Below are 14,280 nucleotides of genomic sequence, written 5' to 3' on the forward strand. Positions count from 1 at the left end.
GCAGGAGTCCATCAAAAAATTTAACTGCCATTTTCACAGAAGGAAAGTTGATCACAGTTATCTTTGTTAGATTCTCATGTTTAATTTAAAATAATTTTAGAGCAACCTTTTTATGGTTTTGGACATTTTTAACGTACATAATATTTCTCTTGTTGCAAGGTTTATTTCTTTTTAATGTAACTTGTATTAATAAAAGATTAGTCTTTCAAAATTGTGTTGATATTTCAGATTTTTTTGATGAGATCTGAGATTTACTGGACAACTTTAATAAATTTCTAAACTTAAACTACACTTAAGGTTCTGCTGCTATGACATATGAAATATTAACTTCCATGTTATTTGCATTTGATTCCATTAGTCATACTAGAAACAGCAGAAAAGAAGCATGCTTAAGGCAAAGAAAAGAGAAATAAAAAACATATCAGAACTAATCATACTTCAGCAAGCATAGTTCCAAATACTCAGTTGCAAAGACTGAAAAATATTAAATTAATCCCCAACCTAAATTTTAATAAAAAGCATTATTTTACTTTCTGCCCATCAATCCAGATTTCTAATAAAATATTTAATAGTGTTATTTTCAAGCATTTGACCATCAACTGAAATGTTATAGACTGCACCTCCAGATTTCATTGATTTCTACAAGTGAGATATGATAGAGTGTGTGCAAGTTTTAAAGAGCGGTAAGCAAGCTTGTAACTAAGAGGAACATAATGGTTTATTCTCAGAATTAGTCTTGCAATCCAAAGGGATCTAGCAGAGAAACATAACCAAGGATTATGAAAATTTCTTCTCTGAGTTCAGCACGGCAGTCCAGCTGGCAGTCCAGGGACCATGCACTACACCCAGCCCACTTCTACTACCTAAGAGGAGATGAGGGCGTATTTGACAGTGTGTGCTGTTTGCACAAAAGCTGAAGATCTCAGTTCGTGCTTGCCGACGCCAGGGGCTAAATTTAAGACTGAGTTTCCACGGGAGGAAAGAGCCTCTGGGCCTCTGCTACAGGAGCATGGCCCAGCACTTACAGCTCCCTTGTGGCCTCTGAACCTGCCATCTGTCCTGTGTGGTGCAGGAAACGGACTGTGTTGCTTTGAGGTATCAGAGAACAGGTGGAAATGTGGAACCAGGCAGGGGATAAAGTTAATGTTACCTTAACTGAATCTGGGGTTCCTGTACTGCCGTTATTTCTGGCTGTCACTGCCCGGATTATTGATTATCTCAGGTGTGACTCACATGAACATCTGGCTAAAAGGAAGAGCTAACACCACCCCTGTTTAGTATGAACAAACAGAACTTCCCATCCAAGCGGGATTGATTTAACTGTTACTGTAAATTTGCCAATGCAAACGTAACTGGTGAATGTGGTTTAACATGAGTGAGGAGTTCAGCAGAAATAATTTCCATCTCTAAGTACAAACCTGTAAAGCACACTCCTTGTTAAACATGTGCGCACCCTTGCAGATAAACAAGTCCACTCTGCCAGCCCTCCTGACTTCGTATATACCCGAGCAGTACTCAGCTTAGGCTGAAGTCTGCCAAACCGCCATGATAAACTGAAGAGCCCTGGACCGCATTGTTTTCCAACAGGCTCCCAGAACTGTTTTGTTTATTTTGTTGTTCAACTGCTGAAGGCAGAAATGTATTTCATTTCCATTCTCTGTGGCATAGGAAGGTACCTCTTCTCTTTCATATGCAATAAAGAAGCTGTAACATATTTCACCCAGCCAAAGAGGAGCAAAAGGTCAGTGTTTAAAACCATGATCACTCTTCTCTAACCATTTTTTGGGGGAAATAGGCATTTTGTTCAAATCCAGTATGACAAATTTTTTAGAGCCTCGATGTATTATTAGCATAATTATTTTTAGAAACAGAATGTATGAGCTTATGGAATAGAGAGAATGGTTGAGAGACAGTCAAGAACAACACGATACTGTGGAGAAGAACTGATGGCAGCCCTCAAAAGCTTCTGCTACCGGGTGCTGATATTTCTCCTGGGACATGTAGTTGGTGACAGTCGTGTTTATTACACCAGTGAATTTCTATTAATTTTTTACTGACTTGTGAACTCAAGAAGCTACTGGCCAATGCCTGGTACACCGAGTTGTCCACTCAGGCACTGGATAAAATGCACTTCTCACAGCTCTGCAGCTCCTCTGCTCTAATAAGGCCATGCTGGTCTCTGACAACAGTGCTTTCACACTCTACAGATTGTCCCTCAAAATCAAACAAATATGTGCAGATTCCCTCATGTTTGGTTCAAACATGGTGTGGTGGTTTTACCGTGCTAGGCAGCTGAACTCCACCACAACTGCTCTCTCGCTCCCCCTCCTTAGAAGAGGAGGGGAAGAAGTAAAGGAAAGAACAACTCACGGGTTGAGATAAGGATAATTTAATTAAAGGGAAAAAGTAATTATTAAGGAAATATTATTATTAATTAAACAATTTAACTAAAGGGAAAAAAGGGAAAGGGGAAAAGGGAAAGGGGAAAAGGGAGGGGGAAAGGGAAAAAACAAAACAAAACAAGTAAAGGCTGTGTGGAAGTGCAGAGGGAAGAAATTACTCTCTACTTCCCACAAATGAGCAATGCTTGACCACATCCTTGAAGCAGGGCCTCAGTGCACGTAGCCGGTGTTCGGGAGGACAGACATTTTCACAACAAGAGCCCACCCCTCCCCTCTTCTTCCTTTTTCCACCTTTTATTGCTGAGTGTGACATCATATGGTATGGAATATCCCTTTGGTTGGTTTAGGTCAGCTGCCCTGGTGATGTTTCTTTTCTCACATTTTTGCCCACCCCTAGGGGGTTTAGAGAGAGTCCTGACGCTGTGCCAGCACTGCTCAGCAGCAGACACAACACTGGTGTGATGCCACTGCTGTTCTAGCTACAAGTGCAGAGCACAGCACTGCATGGGCTGCTGCAGGGAAAGTTAACTCCATCCCAGCCAGACCCCGTACACATGGGTGACATTTCCCCCCAAACTTCACAGTTCTTCATGTTGGATCTGTTGTGACTGTAAACACAGGACTGGGGCCACCATGATGGGAGTACCTACCTGTGAGGCTGAGACATCACCGTCTCAAAACTTCAGCTAGGCAGTTCATCCATCACCAGCTAAAGCGCAAGCATTTATCACACCTGTTAGCTAAGTCTTCAGAATACCGTGCTGTGAATGTGACACCATTTTAGCTTGGAAGCCACTGCCTTGGTTCTTGGTTTCTGAGATTAAGACAGCCTGGACTGAAAGCTCTTTGATGAGGAAGGCTGAAAATGAAGTGGACACCTGACCTCTAGCCCCTGGTTTTTCACTGCTGTTTGTAGGCCCTTCAACACAGCCCTGGCCCAGCATGGTCCAACGGATTACTTCTTCTCACAGGCCAAATCCAGTCAGTTCCTTCCGGCCTGGCCAGATGGATGTTACCTATTTGCAGTTTGGTACCAGTCATCTGATTACTTCTAATAATTGCAGACTGGCTACCATTTTCTCAGTTTTACTGTTCTTATGCAACTATATCGAGCAACCACATATTACGAAACCTTTTGTTTCGTGAGCTAAATCAAGCAGTCTTGTGGTATGACTGTGTGCAAGGCAAATAAAATGTTCCACAGATAGGCCTTCATGCTACAGATCCTCCCCCAAAACCTCACATACATATTTAATTTCCTTCCTAAGGCACTGTGTGAATTACTCTCCACTGCGCAGTTTTTCCTTCCACTACTTCCTCAACGCTATATTTTGTCTGTATACAAGATGTATTTTTAAAAAGCTTTTTTGAAATGCTAAACTTTTTAAAGTCCTAGTGGAAGTGGGGAAACTCTATTTTAATGAGTCCTGAAGGCAACCTAGAGGCTGCACTGACCGAAACATCACATTTTTAACAGCACTTATTTCCTTAGTCTAGATGTGATCTCTCTCTCTCCACCCAGAACTTTTCTCACCGATACTCAGGCTCTCTCCCGGTTTCTCCATCTCAACCTACCTGCATAGATTCACCAATCTCAATTGCAAAGCAATACTTCCCTATTTAGTCAGAGAGGTACAACTATATATTGATGTGTTATACAGGCTTTATGTCAGATTGACTGGAAAATCTTAGAATTTCAGGAAGACATCATTTGGGGGATTCTGACTCATTAGGTAGTGCTCAGATCATGTGAACTTGGGGAAAACAAACAAACAAACAAACAAACGAACAAAAAAAAAACAAAAAACAAAAAACAGAAGAAACCAGGGCCACGTGCAATGTATTTCTATCACTGGTTATAGACAGATCTTGGCAGAAGCAAAACTAAAACTCGCCACATTATTTTCAGATAAAAATTATTTCTGTTTTAAAATAGTTTCTTAAATCTATGACTACAAAACTGAAAGGCTAGTTGATGAATTTCACCTTATCCTTCCATCAGGACTGCTATTCACACAGAAAGAGAATGAATAGAAGACTGACTGTCTCCAGACATTTTTGTATTTCTAAACTATCATTAAAATGTCACAATCCTACTGCAGTCCTGTTCACTTCAGGATTTTCTCTCTTATCACAGCAGTTGGTAGGTTTGGGATCTTTGCTTTTCTTGCCATTGTGCACAATTTAACACCGCCATCAGAGGAGGATAATGACTGCGCATCATGGAAAGTTTTTGTGTTTTCAGGTTCATATGCCACAGTGTAACTGAGTCTGTTGGTGATTTAAATTATTCCCTTAACTTTTTGAGGTTTCACAAAGCTGTCTGCTCTTCCTCCAGCAATAATTACAGACTGTGGCAAATCAGCCCACCTTCCCTGAGAAGCCTGCAAAGGCCATATTTACAGTCAAGTGGAAGAGAGAAAGGACTGAGAAATTTCTGTCAAGTTTTGACACTTCAGTGCTCTGACAGGTCACCACCTAATTTCCAAATTGAAATCTATCATCAAAGTTGGTATTAATTAGTCATATATCAGCTCCTGGCAGAGGCCAGAAGCTTAGCAGATCTTGGAATCATAGAATCACAGAATGGTTTGGATTGGAAGGGACCTTAAAGATCATCTAATTCCAACCCCCCAAGGTTTTGAAGTTTTGGAGACCAAACTTCTTTCATGCTCTTGCAGGTGTCTCTCCAGATAAGTGGAAATTGGTATGAAGGTAAGATGCCGTTCTGCAGCTTACCTTCACAGCTACACAAGGGCAGCAAAGTGCACCAGAGGGCGGAGGTGTGTGTACACTGGGGCAAGAGAGTGCCATAGGGTACCTGAGAGATGTCAAATCAGTAAAGGAACTTTTTGTATCTGTGCACTTGGTGTATTCAGGGCCCAGACTAAATATAGCTTATGAGCAGTTTCGCATCTGTGAGACAGAAAAGCATGCTGTGACATTTCTTGCCTTGTATATACTCTGTAGATAGCTGAAAACAAAACAAAACAAAAAGCCAAAACACCACAACAACAGAGCTCCAGGGTTTTCTAGTTGCAGCCTTTATTTGGCACCAATTTCAACCTAAACGGGATACTCTTGAAATCACTGGGATTTATGTTTAGGGTTTTAACAGGAATGGGAAGTGTTATCTCTGGACCTGAGTTTGGACAGAGACTTCTGATTCTGGACTCAGCTGTGGTGTTGTCTAGATCCACAATCTCTTAATGTTTTCTAAATCTGTGTTTTCCTATTAAATTTATCTTTCTTTGTGAGTGTAGGGAAGACTAAGTAGTCAGTGCTTGAAAGCCTTATGCCTTGCACGGTCAAGTTGTCTTCCTTTGACCTCTGGAACTGCCCCATTTCTTTACCAGGATTTCTTCTCCTGGAAGTCGCTCTCTGTCCTCCCCATCAGACAGGTCGTGCAAGTTTACGGTGCAGGTTTACTTTCACTTGCGTTTTATTTCCAATTCCAAGCCCTAAGTGATCTCACAAAAACACTTTACGTGCCTAATTATATGCAAACAACCTCTGACTGCTTGCTGACACAAAGCTGCACACTACCGCTTGGATCACTCTTGGGGTCCCAGTCACTGGAAGGAACCCTCTGTTCCTTCACAGCATTCACTTTCCACAGCTTAGACTGTGAATGCTCCACCACGAATGCCTGTCATATGAAGGTGAAGTGACCTCTAGTAAGCTGACATTTATTTCCTGTAAGCTTAAACCCTGACTGCTCACTCAAACAGCCCTTGCATTCTTTCCACCCTCATGAAACATTCCTCTCATGTCAGATGAGTTCATTTATTTCCATTAAAGATGCAAGCCCCAGCTCTATGAGGATCTGCTTCAACAAACTGTTTTACTATCATTGTTACTCCAATGGGTTTGATATAAATGCACACACTACGAGAGATGCTTTCCCTCTTCCTCCACCTTGTAGCAACTTACTAAAATGGTACAGACCAACTTTTTGATATACGTTTTTTCTCTCCCTACCTCCTACTCACACAGAAATATGGGACCATTTAATTTTTTTATGCATATATTTATGGACACATTTCCTTTCCTAATTAAGCTATTATTTTATTTTAAGGGGATGCCATCACCATAAAAATCATACTAAAATGTTAAAGTTACCATCTAGTACTGAAAGAATGAAAATGATTTGCTTTTCATCATTAGCATTGTTTGGTTTTTCACTCATCTTGGGGTACGCATGCTGAAAATAGACCACTAAGTTTCACTTCTCCTTAAGACTTTTTTTTGTTCTTTTGCATTGAACAAAGCCACTTTGAATAGGATTCACAGGCAGATGAAAAATACTGAAAATTATATTCACATTAGCTTCTCCACGGAGTAACAGAATTAGAGCTAGTACCCAAAGACTGGTCTGTGTATTTTGGGTTTTACATAACCGAAGACTTGGCATTCTACCAGAACATACTTTTAAATTATCACCCAAAAGGTCCTGCCAGCTGCCTGGAGATATTTGATTGTACCAGAAAAAAGGAAACAGAGGTAAAGTTGTAAAATATATTTTAAAATTCTCTCTGACTTCCTGTATGCATCCAGGTTGGGAGATTTGAGTGTCTACACGAGAAATTTAGCTTCCCAAGTTTGCACCTCATTCAAAATAATCTATGCCTTGATCCAGGTTGCTATTAATTAAGGTTGCTTCAGTCTGGCTTGCAAATGCTAAACTTGGGATAGCAATAGGGCTGTGTAGGAGGGACTTAAGCAGCCAAGTAAACCAAAATGGCAACAATACCTGTGAGTTTGGGGCTATTACAAATGGCTCGTCAAATCTCTGTGTTGAAATGCATTTCTGATCTCGAGAAAAAGGATGGCATGTAGTCTGCTGATGCAGATACAGGTTTGATCTAAAATTAAGTATGTCAGAGGCTGCCTGGAGCAACATCTCTTCTCTCAAGTGTGCTGGCTGTTCTCTGCATGCTATGAAGGAAAAGTAATAGATAGTTGCAGGTAAGAGGAGGTGATTACACTTTAAATCTTTTCCTTCTGTTTTATTACTTTAGCACAGCTTCTTACTCTCTCCCCTGCCTGCCCTGCAGCTGGCCTTGATGTTTTTGCAACTGAGCTGGTCCCCACCACAAGAGCAGCACCACAGAAACTGTTTTGAATCATCTCCCTTCATTGATGGCTGCTCTGCCCATGGAATCCAAAGAGCCAAAGTAACTTTAGAAATTTCTGTGTGATTGTGCAGCAACCAAAACCCCTGGTATTCAAATAGTTTTGCTCGTGAAAATAAAAATAACAATCCCCTCACAAAAATAATATTGAAATGGATTTGCCTATGCATAGGCAATCTTTCATTTTAGGAAGAGGGACAATCTCACATGGCATGTGCACCAACGATGGAAGTGCTGAAACTGTTTTTTTTTCCCGGTAAGAAGACATATTTGCCCTTCCATACAGCCTACCAGAAGGGTAAGCTTCACTTATCTGATCCATCTTCTGAGCTATATGTTCATAAGCATATTTAATAAATAAATTTTCATATCCTTGCACAGAACGGAGGTCTCACATGCCATATTAGGAGCGTTACTGACATTGGGAAGATGAAAGAGTAGTTTAACACACTAGCAAACAGCAAATACAAAGGATTTGCCCATGTCAGGTATACTCACAGCAGTGGCATCTTCCAGAAATGCAGGTCTGAGTATTCTCACGAACAAGTTGTACATTCCCTGAGATCTCTTTTGAGGTGGAAGAAACTAACTCAACTTTGAAAAGGAATTAGTAAGAACTGGTCCCACATTGGATGTTTGAAGTATAAGCCTGCGAGAATTCCGGATGTGCTCACACTGAAGAAACTTTCTCATTTACTACCAGCTAAAGTTATACATATGATGCTGAAGCTACAGGGACATGATTTTTCTGTAGAATATAAATAAGGGAGGAAATATGGATTTCTTGAGTAGGGCGATAAACAGATCAATACTACATGAAAGAGATATCGATGGGTATGAAATTTATGTAGTGAAGCATGCTGCTTTTATAATTTCAAAATTAAGAGAATTTCACACTGGAACTTACACAGAGAGATTTTATTTAGCATAACTGAAATTTCACAAGGATGGTCAGAAGGAGGCAGAGATTTAGAGCACAAGCAGATACCATGTCAGCACTTTGAGGAAAAAATTAAGGTGGGCATTTTACTAAAAGAAGAAAGAGTAATTATCCTAGCAGCACAGAGAAAGGAAGTAACCACAGACATATAAACAAGCCATCCAGGAAAAGAAAAATGTAATCAGATGAGAAGTGGTATTTCATTCCACTTGGAAGGATCATTCGGATAAGATACAGGGCAATTCAATATGATATACATAATTGCTTCTGAAGAGAATAAACAAAGAACTGATATATAGTAATGAATTCCTGCACAAATCGCAGCAAAATCTGGAGGGGGGGCTTCTGGATGTGACAGAGAAATGTATTTATGGCTAATTGAATTATATTCTAAGGTCATGAAGCTGTCAGAACTATTGAATGCTGATTGCCGAGATCAAATTGCAGCTTGCAAGGCAGGAAAACCAGAAAGTTCTGCAGACTGATGGGGGGCACCAATGCTTGGGCTGAGTTGCAGACATCCAGTGAGGTCTCCTGGTTCAAGCACAGCATTTCCTTGTCTAGTTGTCCTCAGAATAATGAGAAAGCCAAGAGAGCGAAACAACACCGAAATAAAACTAAGCACGGCAATCCAAAATTCAGATTTACTACTGTGTAGACCTGCAAGATGAATATGGGTTTTATTCTGCAAGAGACTTCCAAATACCAGATGTGCACATAAAAATGGAAGACACAGATATCCTGAAGGATATACTAAAACTTTTAGTAAAACATAGGATTAAGAAAAGCTTTTTTTCAGGAGCCACACAATAAAGTCTCATTTACTGTGGATCTATACACTTTGAGCCCCTACATGCCCCCCAGCAATAGCCCTAGCTGCCCCCAAGCTCTGTGTCTGGTCCAGAGACCAGCTGGCTGCGAGCCATTTGCTGACAAACAGAAATGTGCAACGGTTCAGTTCCTCCTGCCTCTCCCTTGGGTTTCTCCTGCTGAGCACAAGACATGTAGAGACATAATTATCTTTGAGACATCCACCACTCTTTTATGTTTGAATGATACCAGACCTGGTCCCTGCTTAAATAATAATCGGTGGGAGATGGATTAAAAGGCAAACAAATAGCTTAGGGAAGGAGATGAAAACAGTCTTGGCTCATCCTAAATATTGTAACATCAGCTATTGTTCCTGTTGTTAATTGAGAATGTCAAGGATTATTAGGTACATGGGGAATAAGAATTGATTCCTCAGATTCCTGACTGTAGGAAGAGAAACAATAGCCTACTTTGCAAATTCCTGAGATTCTTGGAACAGACTGTAGGAACAGCAGTGAAAATGCTTACTATATAACTGTGTAAGTATATGAAAAGCTATAATAAGTGCCAATAGTTTGTGTTTGGCTTTTCACATTCTTGCCAAAGATCATTTTTCACTCCAAGGACATTACTGAAAAAAGCTGACTATGAATGTTAAGTCCCTACAGCTACTGCTTGGAGGAACAGACAGAGTAGGAAAGAAAGAGTTTAACATAATCAGTTGATGCCTTGACTGTTATTCCTACAGAAATTTAAGGAATTTTGCAGTGGGTTGCATACATCATCCTATCACCCTTTCATAACGTTGCTTCACTGACCAAGAACTTGTTTCATTAAGTAGATTTTATGTTCCTTACCCTTGCAGGAATGTTACAACTTACATGAATTTTCAGGACGTCAGATACCACGTTAATAAATTACCATTCTAGTGCCCACAGGTCAGTACTCTCGTATTTTTGACAGCTGACTCAGTTTCTTACTGTAAAGAATACTTAATTACAGAAATCTTTTCTATAACTCCCAAATTCCCCCAAAAGAAAAAGATTCAGGATTTACCAGATGAGCCACCAGTGAAAATAAAGGAAGTTCACGACGTGTTAACGTTAAACAATACTTAAAATTTCAGCCACTAGTGGCTTGTATTAATAGAGGTTCCCAATGCCTGACTTGATGAGGACTGGTCCCAGGCAGATTTTGTAGAGATGATGTATGCACTATTAGATGTCTTGCCATATATCACAGAGCTAAGCCTTGTATTTCAAGAGCTGGAATTTGACATTGCAATTGTACAGGTGTTAGTAAATCACTCCCTGCCATCTCCAGAGAGAAGTAAAGATGACAATCATCATGGGATGGGAAACAGCCTACCTTACATTACATACAGTGAATGCAAACTGCATTGAAAATTAATTAAGTGGTGCACGGGGTACTTTTCATTCCCTTCTTTTACAATGAATTGTAAATCTATAGTGGAAAAAATCATGAGATGTCAAACTGTATAATGTCAGCAATTAGAGCAGGGTACCTATGTACTCTGCAGAACAAAGTACAAAAGCTGTTTGGAGCTTCCAGAGTTGCACAGAAGGATACCAGGGTGATGTGACACAGCTAGTCCCTGGACTGTCCAGAGGGAAATGAAGGACACCGTGCTGCTTTGAGCCTTAAACTGGGATTCCTCATAGGGGAAATACCTGCATAGTTTAAAAATCAAAACCAAAATAAATCTCGAATAGTGATAAAGAACTGCTATCGTGTGCTTTTGTGCAGCAGAAAGTTCAGAAAATTCTCCATGCACAAACATTGAAGCATTCTGGTGTGGCTCAGCCTGACACTGAAATACATGTCTGGGAGCTGGTTTTAGAAGTTTAACTCATATCTCTTTGGTGAAACTCAGGGCAGGGACCCTCTCCTGCAATGCAGCGTCACCTTTGTCTTCCCACAGCCAAGTTCAGTGCAAAACCTTCACTCAGCTGAATCAAGGAAGCCACCCCACAGAGGAAAATACACGTGTGAGGCATGGCACCTCTGGCAGCTCTGGGACATGCTGGTGAGGGATCAGGGTGGCAGGGGACTACTCTCAGAAGAGCACAGTAACTATGTAATGGCAACCCCTGCCAAGAAGCCATCTGAGACCAAGTTGTGTTGATCTCTTTACAGCACTTGTGGTGAACATTTCATACTCGTCCCAGCTCTCCAAGTTCATTTAACTTACGCTGTGCTGTCACCACATCACCCGCTGAGCAACAGGGCACATTCCACTCACCTGTCCTCACTGCTCCAGCTGGAATGGGTCTCCTCCGCTCGACTGGTGCCATGCTGGGGAGCGGGGTCCTCAGGCCCAGGCTGGAGCAGGGCGAGCTCCATGTGGGAAGGGTAAGGGCACTGCCTCGATGAGCCTCCAGCCCCCATCTCTTCTGAAACTACCCCTTTCTTTCACAAAAAATCTCAATCTCTTCCTGAAGAGGTGTGCAGAGAAAGGTGGAACGGACTTAACTGCAGCTGCAGATGAAGTGTCATTGTTGTTTTTCCCCTCTTTGTGATGCTGCTGATGCGAGTCTCTCTGCAAAATGCCTCAAACGAGATGTGACTGGCTGCCCCCCTGCTTTATTGAGTGGCTTGAAGATTACTTCTGGGCACCAGGATTTTCACTCCACAGATCCCAAGGACATGTCTTTTCATTGCCTACCCTGCAACAATGCAACTGAAATAATGCCACTGTTCCTGCTGCCCTTGTAGCTGCCGAGTAACGTCTGATTGAAGCAGCTCACCCTCTCCTGACTATTGAGCGCGCCGAGCCAGGATTAAATGAGCTTGACTGGGTCGGTGTGGCAGACAACTTTCCCCGGCCATGAGGAAAATAGGTGTATATTTTGAGAGACACTACAGAAGTGTGCCATAATAATTCACACTAAGAAAGAAACCTCTTGAGCAGCTAAGAGCGGGTAGGTATTTTGAAATGGACTTGGTTAGGGTATTGCAAATCTGTTAGTAAAACCAAGCACAGCAAGAGAGTAGCTCCAAATAACATGAGATCAGGACAGGTAGCTGCTTCTTACTAAATGAGTTTCTACAACAAAGTAATTGTCATCTGCTTGCTGCTGCTTTCCTACAGAGCAGAAAACATCACTGTGTTATGGTACAAAGCAAAAAACATTTCTAGACCCAGTTGAGGGTTTGATCACAAGCTTTGTGTAGCTGATTAACATAGGCAAGCAAAAACATGCTCAGCATTGTTCTGGCAAAGGACATGCAATTAATGGCTTACAATCCATATTCAACCTTCCCAGCACAATTTACTTGGCTTGCCACCTCATCCCCACATTTCCTTCCTGAGGACCCCTTGGACATGGGCACATGCCCCACCTGATGATATGGATAGGTACATTTGTCTTCAGGCTTTAGCTCTCCTGTCAACCTGGATACAGACATGTATTTAGTCAGTTTGAGGGGATGAGGAGGAATCAAAGCTGACTGGAAAAGTTGACAGCTAAAATGGTCCCTTCTGTTAACGTAATTATAAAAACAAGTGTGTCTCAGCTATTGTGATGCTTGTGGACACGATGCACCTCTGAAGAACAAGTACAAGTAGATCATGACCCCATGTGAGTCTCAGCTGATGGATGTTCATGTCTCACACATGTGACAGTTTAGTCGATTTTCAAAAGTATCTCAAAACATGCAAAGTCATCAAGGCACTGTGGAGAGTGAATTGCTTTCTTGCCTCTAAAGCTAGTTACGGCAAATGACAGGTGCAGTTCTCTGTGTGGGGGAAAGCTTAGCCCCCTGTAGCTCCTGCAGTCTAGAAGACTGCAATCTCAATTACCTTATTCCTGTGTATCTGATGGTGAAAAGGCTACTCCGTGTGGGCACCAGAGGCCTTCACTTGTCTTTACCACTGTAGATACAAATAAATGCCATGCCTTCCTTCCTGCGGTCCTGCAGGAGCCGGGAATTACTGTCCATTACAGTCCTCACTCACTCTGCCCCAGTTCTGCCTCCCAAGCTAGGCCGAGGGAGCCGGTGAAGATTGAGCAGGCCAGGCGCTTGCAGTTTGTAGAGAATTTTTATACACAAAGCATTTTTGGGAGTTCATTTTCCACTTGCCGCTGCGGAAAAGTTCACCACAGCTCACCAAAGGCAAGCTGCAGCTCTGTCAGCAGGCCCCGAAGCTGACCGCATTTCCACCCCTTCGAAGCCTTGACACAGTACCTGAGAGCCACCGACTAATTTTCTTAGTTCGTTTTCCACCGAGGCAAAACCTGTGAGATTTTTCTCCTCCTCCAGGTGCCCTGGATATTTTTACAACGCTCGGGGAGCTGCCACCAGCTTAACGAACCACCTAACCGATATTTTCGTCGAGCTTTTTCCACTTTAGGGCCGACACCCGCGACCCGCGGAGCTCTCAGCCGCGGCGCCTCAGCGGGGATCCCGCGCAGCCGCCGCCGGCGCCCGCCTCCGCCATGCCGGGGCCCGCCCGCCCCGACACCGGCGGGGGCCTCGGGGACACCGCCGGGCGCCGCTGGGCCTCCGGCCCGGGTGCCGGGCGGCCGGGAAAGCGGCGCTGGAGGGCGGCTGCTGGCTCCCCGCCGGCTGCTGGCTCCCCGCCGGCTGGCTGCCGGCTCCCCGGCGGCGCTGCGGCTCGCCACAGCTGCAGGGCGTAATGTTGCAGCCCTTAGGTTTCCTAAGGTAAGCGCGGCAATAGGGACGTGGCCGTTGGCCTTTGCTTGGGTGTTTCTCACTTTTGTGTGTCAGCAGCCTGTCTCTCACCCTTCTGACAGAAAGATAAGTATTGCCAGAACTTTATCAAACTTGTTTCCAGAGGGTCAGCAACCTGCTGTTACTCACCCTCCTGTTACATACCTATAGGACAATGTCTAGGTTCACTTTTTTAGGAAACAACAATGTGAGCAGATTAGAGATCACCTGGACTGACTTACATGGACTGACTGACTGACTGACTTAGGAAGCCTCTCCCCATGCAGTTTCTGTGTAA

The 14,280-nt window shown here is 42.7% G+C and overlaps 1 protein-coding gene across 2 annotated transcripts in view; it reads left to right on the forward strand.

The window, feature by feature from the left end:
* Nucleotides 1–13,761: 13,761 nt before the first annotated feature.
* The window catches only part of FUT8 (fucosyltransferase 8), a 179,237-nt gene continuing 178,718 nt past the window's right edge, over nt 13,762–14,280 (forward strand). For both annotated transcript variants that reach the window (XM_080592536.1, XM_080592538.1), the window contains exon 1: nt 13,762–13,973. The gene's annotated coding sequence lies outside the window, so the exon portion shown is untranslated. The remainder of the gene's footprint in view (nt 13,974–14,280) is intronic.

This window comes from Anser brachyrhynchus, assembly GCF_964034855.1.
Source record: "Anser brachyrhynchus genome assembly, chromosome: 5".
Lineage (NCBI taxonomy): Eukaryota > Metazoa > Chordata > Aves > Anseriformes > Anatidae > Anser > Anser brachyrhynchus.